General features: G+C 36.5%; 1 protein-coding gene across 5 annotated transcripts in view; it reads right to left on the bottom strand.

The window, feature by feature from the left end:
* LOC131429847 (3-phosphoinositide-dependent protein kinase 1) overlaps positions 1-12,101 on the bottom strand; it is a 259,510-nt gene that overhangs the window by 139,277 nt on the left and 108,132 nt on the right. The gene's annotated exons all lie outside the window — the stretch shown is intronic.

The following is a 12,101-nucleotide window of genomic DNA, read 5'->3' on the forward strand; positions in this document are numbered from 1 at the left end:
CGGCTCATTTCTCCTCTCATCTGGTATGAATCCACCATACAGGTAATCCGCGAGACATCCGCCGGAATTATATTTAATCAAGAATTGATCAACTGGTGTCCTTTTTTTATTCAATAATATAATATAATATTAACACTCTTAATTCCAAGCCTAAAAAAGTTACGCTGAGCACCAAGCCTCAAAAAAAGTTGGAACGGTAACTTTGAGCTATCATAGCTCAGTTGTTACTTGACCAATTTCGATAAATTTTACACCCTCGAATTTTGTGAAGTTTGTAGATTATTTTAAGTATATCATCATTGACGATCGTTTAGGAAAAAACTAATGAAAATCTGATTTTTCCCGTTCCAAGTTTTTTTCAAGCTCAAAATGTGCCCTATCTTCATTCATGCGGCACCTGCATCGCGAATCGGATATTGAGAACCTCAACTTTACCGAGTCATAACTTTGTTGTTAGTCAACCGATCTTCAAAATTTTTTCACCATTGGAAAGGTACTACTTCCAGAAATAAAATGCACTGAAAAAAAAAACTAAAAATAGGGTTGTCTACCCAAAGTTATAATGAAAACTGTAAATAGATTACCTAAGAAAAGATAAGACTTTTCACAATGATCGTAAATATCTCGAAATTCAAAGTGATGACCTATATATTTTTATACATAATTCGATTGCAAGTGATATCAGCTACAATTTTCGCTCAACTAACATTCCTGCACAATCAAAAGAAAACATTAAGAAATCGATGAATTTATAAATATATATGAATTTTTCATCTTTGTTCACATGTTTGTGTATAAATCAAAAATTAAAGCGATGACATGTACATTTTTTTATCAAAATATTGGAATCATAACCAGAAACAATGTACTGATGACCAAAATTATATATCCGTTCAAAGAAGCTCAAGAAATTTGGAAAAAATACAGAGAATTTCTATTATTGGGAAAATTTTGCCGAACAAAATCAAATCAAAATTTTTAAATTTTATTACATATATTGTTTTATTATTTTAGTTGGAAATTTATTATAAAAAAAATTAGAAAAAAAAACTGAAACTTCTATTTCACTGAAAATTTTAAAATTTTTAGTGAATAACCTAAAACTCTAAAAATAGTTATATTTTTGTATTGGACAAACGATCTAAACCATTTTTATGCACAACCCAAACGAAATTGATAACTACTAAAATTCTGATTTTGTTGTAGGTTTGCCGTAGAATCTCAAAAAATAGTTAAAAGATCGGAAATTTTAAAATTTTCGAGTTAAATTGCATTGCACAGTGGTCCGGATCCACAATTTAGTGGGACAAAAACATTTGTGGCTTAACCTTATACTTTAGAGCTATGATGTCTTCAAAACAAATGATCAGTGAAAGATAAGCCATATGTCGATGTACATTGTATTAGGATGGCTCTTATTATTAAGGTGATCCAAAACTTATTTTCCGGATGTATTGGGATAAAGGACTGCATTCTTCGGCAAAATTGTAGATAAACTTATATCGAGCAGCATTGCTGAGGACACCACAGTAGTATCTGCAACGGTTTTAGTGTTACAGCTATATTTGTTAGAGCAACTTAGGGTGTTCCTCAAAAAATCAGATTTTTTGCTATAGCATTTATATTTTTCTTTTTTCTAATAGGTATCTTTAAACATCTTTTGGAGTTTGTTAAAACCAATTTTTAATGACTAACGTATACAGGTAGCGTTTTCTGAACCGAAGTTATGAGCAAAACTAGTTCAAAAACAGGTTATTTTTAAACTGCTATATCTAACATTGAGGCAAACGAAAAAAAATCCGTTTCTTGTATTTGACAGAAAAGATTTTCGAGCATATTTATAAAAAAAGGCGGAGGAAATATTTTTTAATTTTTTTTAATTATGTTCATACATTGAGTTTTTTCATTGAAAAATATTCGTATCATGTAAGTTATTTATCAGCTATATTTTAAAATAAGGTATTTTTGTCTTCTAAAGAGTCAAATTAATTCATGTGCATATTCGGGAAGAAATCGTTCTGCATTCTTCAGGGAATGCAGAATGGTGTCGCTCTCTCTAAGGCCTCTCGGTGGTTGGAGGTTTTATCAACCGTGCATTTTGGCATCTGCAGATCGTTCAGTATCCTTCCGGGGATGCAGGACGATTTATTTCTTTATGTTTTGTGCTGTTCTCCCACCTCACCCAATTCCCAATTCCCTTCCATGTTTCTCTTATCCTTCCCTTCCCATCAGGAAGTTGATGAGAAGCTACGGCAAGGCACGAATCTCCAAATAACTAGGGGAACATGCCACTTGAGCTAATTAGTTCTGATAACATAGGTGCAGGGTTTCATTCAGTAAAAAGCATTCAAACGAAGAGGTTGTTTTTCAAGACGAAGACAACTGTAAGCTGCAAATAGATTTGTTGGTTGGTGCTTATCGCAAAGGCTGCTGCAAAGCCAATATTCGGGGCGATTCCAGTTTCATAAGTACCTGAAATAGTGGAACTCACTTCACTGAGAAAGATGGCCTAACCGATTTGAGAGCTGTTTCATTTTGTAGGTTACACTAGTTCATGCACTATGTTTTCATGTTTTTCAAAAATCAAACAAAACTGTTTGAATAATACATTTTCTATATGAGAATAAAAGAGATGCGAGAAATATTTCTAGGTTTGTGATATTTTAATTTTAATATTCTATCGATTATAATTGATGTCGTTTAGGATAGCGGAAAATTTAAGATATATGTTTTTGTTCCTAATTGCTTGTAAAACAAAAATCAAGCAACGATTTTTTTTTAAATTATAGTTGGTTTCTTTTGCCATGGGTTATTATATGAAATTTATATAATTTTACGTTCTATTTCTTATTGTACAAAGCCATTGAAATAACTTAAAATTTTTGTGTTGTCACAAAATTTATTTTATTAATAAAAAACAAATTCTACATCTCTCTAATCAGATGAAATAAAAACGGATTCCAATATTTTCACTTTGATTTGCAGAAACGTTGGAACGCAATATATATCAGAAATTTTAAAATTTCCGATCTTCTACCGATTTTTTTAGATTTTACGGAAAATATAAAATAAAAAAACCTAATTTTAGTAGTTATCAATTCCGTTTGGGTTGTGCATAAAAATTGTTTAGATCTTTTGTCCAATACAAAAACATAATTATTTTTAGAGTTTAGGTATATGTACCAAAATTTTTAAGATTTTCAGTGAAATCCAAGTTTCAGTTTTTTTTGTAAATTTTGTTCATAATAACTTTCCAACGAAAATAATAAGAAAATATATGTAATAAAATTTCTATATTTTGATTTGTTTTTTGGGAAAATTTTCCCAATAATAGAAATTCTCAGTATTTGTACCAAATTTCTTGAGATTCTTTGAACGGATATATAATTTTGATCATTGATACATTGTTTCTGGTAATGATTTCAATATTTTGAATCAAAAAAATGTTAAATGAATTAAACAATTAATTTTTGAGTTTTATACAAACATATATATGAAAAATTCATATATATTTAAAAATTTATCGATTGTTTAATTTGTTTCTTTGATTGTGCAGGAATGTTAGTTGAGCGAAAATTGTAGCTGGTATCACTAGCAATCGAATGATGTATAAAAATATATAGGTCATCACTTTGAATTTCGAGATATTTACGATCATTGTAAAAAGTCTCATCTTTTCTTAGGTAATCTATTTACAGTTTTCATTATAACTTTGGGTTGACAACCCTATTTTTAGTTTTTTTCAGTGCATTTTATTTCTGGAAGTAGTACCTTTCCAATGGTGAACAAATTTTGAAGATCGGTTGACTAACAACAAAATTATGACTCGATAAAGTTTAAGTATTCAATATTTTCTATGCGACGTTTATGCCAAAGGAAAGAAAATTGGAAAGCAGATAGGGCATATTGGGCGCGTGAAAAAAACTTGGAACGGGAAAAATCAAATTTTTATTGGTTTTCCTTCACCAATCGTCTGCTACAAAGTTTTGGAATCAATCTACGAACTTCACAAAATTCGAGGGTGTAATATTTATTGAGATTCGTTGAAAAACAGCTGAGCTATGACAGCTCAAAGTTACCGTTTCAACTTTTTTTGAGGCTTGGTATTTGGAGTGTTAAGGCACACTGCTTAAGCTCTAAGATGCCAAGGGTATTTACTAATCTTAATTATCGTCTAACTTAAAACTAGAATAGTACCATTATGTAATTCAGTATCGGGGTCGCGAATTCTCGAGAATCCAGCTTTCAGCTGGCGATCGGTAGTGGCCGGTGAATTGAATTTAGGATGAGATGATTCCAGATGGCGATGGTAATTTTCTATGTTGGAAGCATTCTTCGGTGAGGGTCCGCGGGAAACACCCCCAGACTACGAAGGCCCGGCGGGTGGTCCGCATGCTGGTCATCGACTGGAGCGGTCTTCCGGTGATGGTGATGTTACGGAAGAGAATGAAAAATAAGTAAATATTGTGGGAAACGGGGTAAAAAAGGGGGTGTGGGAACAAAATGTTTGAAAACTGCAGAGATCTAATTAGTTGCCATCGAGATGGTGAAGAAACAGGGAAGGGGGAACGAAAAAGTTAGTGACAAAAAAAGATCTTGTTAGTTCCAATGAAGATGGTGGACAGGGACGGGGATCGAGAGAATCGGGCGGATGTTAGTGTCGAACCTGTAGGTAGAAATTATATTTTCTGAGCGAGGAATAACACATTACACTTGTATATCAATGTGTTTAAGGTACTGATATATGAGAAGCATATGTGAACTATCCCGACTCGCCAACACATCCCGAACCGGAACCTCAGGCGGTCTACCTCGGGCCCTGAGGGATTCCAGTAGCTTCGACCTGGCGTCGCGATACACTACGCACGACCACACAACATGCTCGATGTCCTGATAACCGTCACCAAAGGTGCAGAGCCCGTTCTCCACTATCCCGATACGCCGGAGATGTGCGTTGAATGTATGTTATAGTGATTTGACATGAACCGTGACATAACGCGAATGAAATCACGACTCACGTTCATCCCCTTGAACCATGGTTTCGTCGATACCTTAGGGATAATGGAGTGTAGCCATCGTCCCAGTTCGTCGTTCGTCCATAAATTTTGCCAACTTTCGAGAGTTTCCTGACGAGATGTACTGAAAAATCCATTGAAGCAGATTGGTCTTTCATAAATATCACCTTTTATGCGCCCGCTTTAGCCAGTGAGTCAGCCTTTTCATTGCCCGAAATGGAACAATGCGACCGAGACTAACGATATTGAATAAGATCGTTCAGATAAAGTTCGCAAGTGTTCCCGTATTTTCCCCAGGACATCTGGGATGCGGTGATGTTCTGATTGAAGATACCGAAGACTGTGGACTTGTTGATGTTTGATCCGTCAGTATAAAATATATTTTCACAGTTGACTGTTCTAAATTTGTTTTTGAAGATACTAGCGGCAACTTGAGGGCGTACGTGGTCCGGAATTCCACAAATCTCTTCCTTCATGAATGTGTCGAAAAACACAGCAGAATCAAAAGTATCCATGAAATGAGCACGGTTGGAAACAAACGAAGAAGGATTAATATTCTGAGCCATGTAATCAAAATACAAGGCCATAAAACGGGTTTGAGAGTTAAGCTCAACTAACCTTTCGAAGTTTTCAATCATTAGAGGATTCAAAATGTCGCATCGAATGAGCAAATGATATGAGAGATCCCAGAACCGGTTTTTCAATGGAAGAATGCCCGCCAGCACTTCGAGGCTCATCGTATGAGTCGATTGCATGCAACCCATGGCAATACGCAAACAACGATACTGAATTCTTTCCAGTTTAATGAAATGGGTGTTCGCGGCGGATCGGAAGCAGAAACATCCATATTTCATTACGGACAATATCGTTGTTTGGTACAGCCTGATCAGGTCTCCTGGGTGGGCACACCACCATGATCCGGTTATTGTACGAAGAAGTTTGATTCTCTGCTGGCATTTTTGTTTCAGATACCTAATGTGACATCCCCAGATGCCTTTGGAGTCGAACCAGACCACGAGATATTTAAATGCGAAGAGCTGAGCTATGGTTTCACCCCTTAGTTGAAGCTGTATCTGTGCTGGTTCTCGCTTCCTCGAAAATACAACCAGCTCAGTTTTCTCCGTAGAGAACTCGACACACATCTGAAGAGCCCATGACGATAAGTTGTAGAGAGTACCTTGTAATGGTCCTTGGAGATCGGCAGCTTTGGGTGCTATAATAGACACAACGCTGTCGTCGGCAAGTTGTCTTAGCGTGCAAGATGTGTTGATACCTTCATCGATATTACTTACGTAAAAATTGTATAAAAGGGGGCTTAAGCATGAGCCCTGAGAAAGACCCATATGGCTGAATCGTATTGTCGACAAATCACCATGCGCGAAGTACATGTGTTTCTCAGACAATAGATTATGTAAAAAGTTGTTCAAAACTGGCGAAAGACCATGCTGATGCAGCTTCTCAGATAGGATATTTATAGAAACGGAGTCAAAAGCCCCCTTAATGTCTAGGAAAACTGACGCCATTTGCTCTTTACGAGCAAATGCCATTAGAATTTCTGTTGAGAGCAACGCAAGACAATCGTTCGTTCCTTGGCCCCTGCGGAAATCAAATTGTGTATCTGAAAGTAAGCCATTAGTTTCGACCCAATTGTCTAGACGGAAAAGAATAATTTTTTCGAACAATTTCCGGATACAGGAAAGTATAGCAATCGGCCGATACGAATTGTGGTCGGAGGCTGGTTTTCCTGGTTTTTGAATGGCGATAACTCTTACTTGTCTCCAGTCGTATGGGACAATATTACCCGTGAGGAACTTGTTGAATAAATTCAGCAAGCGCCTTTTCGCGGGGTCAGGCAGATTTTTCAACAAGTTGAATTTTATTCTGTCTAATCCCGGGGCTTTATTGTTACATGACAAAAGTGCAAGTGAGAGCTCTACCATCGAAAACGGTGTTTCGTTTGTATTTGGTGTCGCGGTGCGGGTGATCTTCTGTTCCGGAACAGAGTCTGGGCATACTTTTTTAGCGAAATCGAATATCCAGCGGTTGGAGTATTCCTCGCTTTCATTCGTAGTGTTATGATTGCGCATTCGTCGGGCTGTGTTCCAAAGAGTGCTCATAGATGTTTCTTTCGTTAAGCCGTCTATAAACCGACGGCAATAACCGCGTTTCTTGGCTCTAATCAAGTTCTTAGTTTCCAGAATCAAGCCAGCCAAAAACGTGTACTCTTCCTCCGGAGGAAGTTGTTGAGTTCTTTCAAGTTTCTCAGATATCGAGGTCGCATAGATATTCCAATCAATATTTCTTGTGAAGTCATACGAAACATTGATTGTCTTCGATGGTTTTGAGCCGCTGGTGATTGATATTACGATCGGTAGATGATCACTACCGTGGGGATCAGGAATTACCTCCCACGTGCAATCCAACCGTAGCGATGTCGAGCAAAGGGATAAATCCAGAGCACTTGGTCTTGCTGGTGGTGCAGGAATCCGTGTCATCTCTCCCGTATTCAATATTGTCATATTGAAGTTGTCGCAAATATGATGGATCATAGCTGATCTGTTATCGTCGTGAAGACAGCCCCATCCCGTACCGTGTGAGTTAAAGTCTCCTAAAATCAACGTCGGTGGGGGAAGGAGCTCTATGATATCACTGAGCCGCCGATGCCCAACCAAGGCTCTAGGAGGAATGTAGATGGAAAGAATAGCACTTTTTGATCCCCAAAAGTACTTCTCCGTAGGTATCATCTCGATCCAGACGAATAATGTTAAAATCGTGTAAGTTTAGGAGTACTTCAGAAGTTAGCCAAGTTTCGCACAATGCAAATGCGTCACATTTCAGATTATTTACTAGAAGTTTAAATTAATCCATTTTTGGGATGATACTTCTGCAATTCCACTGTAAAACAGTGATTAGATCCGTGACCTCGGTGGATGATTTAGCCATCGAAGGATACAATCGCTGAGAGAAGGGGCCAATTTGCAGTCAACTGCTTCAAATATGTTTTTACTGTTGGCATGAAAGCAATTAAAATGCTTCTAAGAGGGTCTAAAAAATCCACTGATATCCTGTTCCATGTCGTAAAAGGTGTACATTACTCTGATTTTTAATGATTAGAGTAGCACAAATTAATCTCCAGCATGAACGTACAGCTCCTAGAGCTTTGGTTCAAGAACTATTGTATGTGACAAATAATGTCACTCGATTTTCTCAGAAATTGCTGAACCGATTTTCACACTCAGATTCAAATGATGGTCCCATAGATCGTTTTTGAATTTTATCCCGATCCGACTTCTGGTTCCGGAAATACAGAATGATGTGAACCAAAAAAATGAAAAAAAAGTCTCACTTTTCTCAAAGATGGCGTGACCGATTTACATAGACTTAAATTCAAACGAAAGATCTCATGGTCCCATATATCGCAATTGCATTTTATCCCGATCCGACTTCCGGTTCCGGAATTACAATGATTATGGTCCCACCTCATACCCCTACAAAGGTGTGAGCAGAACGAGTTATCTAAATGATAATTAATATTTTTGCACATATATTAACCAGTAAACAAAAGAAAACGATCTGATTAATATAGCAGGTATTGATTCTTCTTCAAAAGAACGACTGATCACAAAATAACATTCAAATATTTCGGATTTACTATCCAGGGTTAATCAAGAAAATTTTCAACCCGGGAAGATCCTTGATCACATCAGGAATCGAACCCGATATCTTTACCAGTATCAGACAGTAATTCACCTGGCCCTTCCCGCCGGACCAGTTCATCGCTACACACATCAGTTACGATGGAGTAACGAGACTGCGGATGAACAAAGCCAAGCCCAATTCCATCAACAACTGTCGATCCCAATTAGTTTCCCGAATCTATTCCTTAAATTATTAATCAAACCTTGCGATCAAGGTCAAGAGCAAACTTAACACACTGAAACCTAAGGCTCTTCAGCCAGTTTTGTTCGCTTTCCAAATAGTCACTACCTGCTTCGCGCGCGAGGCTAAAACATTTGTAGACTGCTCATTATTTTTAACTCTCAAACAAACTAAAAATCCATCATCATCATACCGAACATAGTAACTTAATTCGTCTCACAATAAAATATATAAACAAAAAGAAAAAGAAAATACAATCTTCGTAATACGTAAAAAAAACAAAAAATCTAAAAAAATTGAACTAACTAACTAAATATTTGCTTACAAAGCGGACTTCATGTGTGAAATACATAACTTTTTGAACTCCACCAATGTCGTTGCGCGTTTGATTTCTCTTGGCATCGAATTGAAAAAACTTATTCCCTTGTACAATAATGAGTTTTGCGATCTGGCTAACAGAAAACTTGGTGTTCTAGCATCAGATGCGTTTCTAGTATTGTACCTAAGCAAATCAGTTCCTCTTTGAATTCGATCACACAAATATCGAGGCAGCATGCCGTTTAATATCTTGAAAATAAATACCATGGTTAAATAGTAAATTCTCTGTTTCACTGAAAGCCATTGTAATGCGTTCAGTAGAAAACCTGACGAGGTATATCTACTACATTTTAGAATTAATCGCATGATTTTATTTTGCAGTCGCTGTAATCTCAAGATTTGTGTGTGTGTTATTAGCAAGAAACAGAATGGATGGGCAAAAGTCAATGTGTGGTGAAATGACTGTTTTATATAAATGAATCTTACTATGGGTCGTTAAGTCATTTTTCAAACGACATAATACACCATACTTTTTGGCACTCTTCTTGATGATGTTATTGATATGAGATTTGAATGTTAACTTTTCATCAATTATGACTCCAAGATACTTCATTTCTCTAACGCGATCAATAGTTTCACCATCAATTTCCACATTGGCGTCATGACCAGTGCTAACAGAAGAAATAACCAGTTGCTTAAATTTTAACCATTGAACCAGTGAACTTAGATCCTCGTTTAAATGTGCAACAGCTTCATTGAAATCTTTAGCCGTACTGAACAGAACAGTATCATCAGCAAACAAATTTATATTACAGAAACGTAAAACTCGCTTCATATCATTAATATACATAATAAATAGAATAGGACCTAACACACTTCCCTGAGGCACATCAAGTGAATTTCTGAGGGAACTAGACACTACATCGTTAAAAACAGTCTTTTGAGATCTACCACATAAATATTTTTCAAACCATTCATGTACCATTCCCCTGATGCCAAAACGCCGTAATGTCTGCAACAATAAAGGTCTTGAAATTGTTTCAAAGGCTCTCTTCAGATCCAAGAACACAGCAAAAATACTCTCTTTGGCTTCGATTTTCTCCTTCCATTTTGCCAATACTAGGTTCAAAGCGGTTTCACAAGAGTGACCTCTACGATATCCCGATTGTTCCGGTATTAGCAAACTGTTAGAGTTCAAATAGTTAATCAGCTGATCTATAACAACAAGTTCCAGAATTTTTTCCAGCGTGTGCAGCATGTTAATGGGACGGTACTCCTCGGCTTTATCCGTTCCAGTAACCTTGGGGATAGGAACCACCAGAGATTCTTTCAACACTTTTGGTACGTGCCCCGTGTACATCGATTCATTTACCAAATCCAGTAGATCGTGTCCGATAACATGAAAGCAATACTGTATCACTTTTGAGGTTACATTGTCAATACCAGTCGATTTTCTTAAATTGAAACAAATATTTTTCAATTGTTCAAAAGTGATTGGTTGAAGTTCATCAAGTCTACAATAGTTATTCATCGGCTGTGTTTTTTCATCAGGTTCACCTACCAATTCAATACTTTGATTGATCTGCTGAACACTATTTATGAAATAACTGTTGAACTTTTCAGATACAATTTGTTCTGTGTGTTCTTCTATACCGTTAAAAGTTATGGTTTTCGATGCACTATGGGTAGGCTTGATCAACTGTTTGAGAATTTTCCATAACTCTCTGCTGTTTTGTTGATTTTGATTGATCTTCCTCTGTATGTATTCATATCTAGTCTTCTTCAGGGCCCGTGAATAAATATTTCGTGCTTGTGTATATCTACTCCAGTGACTATCATTGTTAGTTCTACAGAATCTATTGTACTGTTTATCCCTCTCCCGTTTTAACCGTAAGAGGTCTATTGAGTACCAACTACTCGAGCTGTTCAAACTAACATACTTTTCAGTTACTAATTCATTAGTAAACTTTTTTAATATGTTAGTAAGAATAGATGCCCTGTGATCCAAATTTCCAGTAAACTGTGTACAATCCAAGCTTTTTGATACAAGTTGAGATAGGGTTTGCTTTGAATAGTTTTTCCAACACTTGATTTTCACCGTATCTTCCTCATTTCTTGAGCTACTCGTTACGGAAATTGCAATTGTTTCATGATCTGAAATCTTGCAATCGGATTCCACATTTGAATAAACACCGTCGAAATTGGAATACACGTGATCTATCAATGTTTTACTGTATCTCGAAATTCTTGTAAATTCATTCACAGTTTGCTTCAAATTGAAGAATTCTGCTAACTGTTTCAATTGAGTCGAACCTTGATCACTGAGCCAATCAATATAAAAAAATTTCCAGGAATAATATTTAGTTTACCAAAATCTACGAAATTCTCCCACCAGTTTTCTAGAATTTCCAGAAACTGGCGATCGCTTGAACTTGGAGAGTGGTAAACAACTCCATAATTTCCCATCTGCATGTCTCTTTCAACTGATATACCCAAGAACCAATTATTTCAAACTGCTTCGTTTGATTGAATGCTGAATTTAATTGATTCTCTGGCGTAAATTGCAACTCCACCCGTGTGCCTGGAATGGGACAAACAATATGTGTTTCTGAGAGCAAAACTAATGAAGGATGTCTATCCTCTATAAGATGACGCAATGCGACATAATTAGAAGACAAACCGGCCATGTTCAAATACAAAATATCTGAATGCCTCTCATTGATTAGTTGCTATTCCATTGACATAATGTTGTTCTTTTTCGTTTCAAGCAATCTCAGATATACAGGACACTGCTTATTAAATGCTGGATGGTGAATGTCTAAATTAAATTTTCTTTCTTTGTTCATTTTCAGACAATTAACGCTTTTGAATTCAGTTGAAGAACACTCA

This window comes from Malaya genurostris, chromosome 2 (genome assembly GCF_030247185.1).
Source record: "Malaya genurostris strain Urasoe2022 chromosome 2, Malgen_1.1, whole genome shotgun sequence".
In the NCBI taxonomy this organism is placed as follows: domain Eukaryota; kingdom Metazoa; phylum Arthropoda; class Insecta; order Diptera; family Culicidae; genus Malaya; species Malaya genurostris.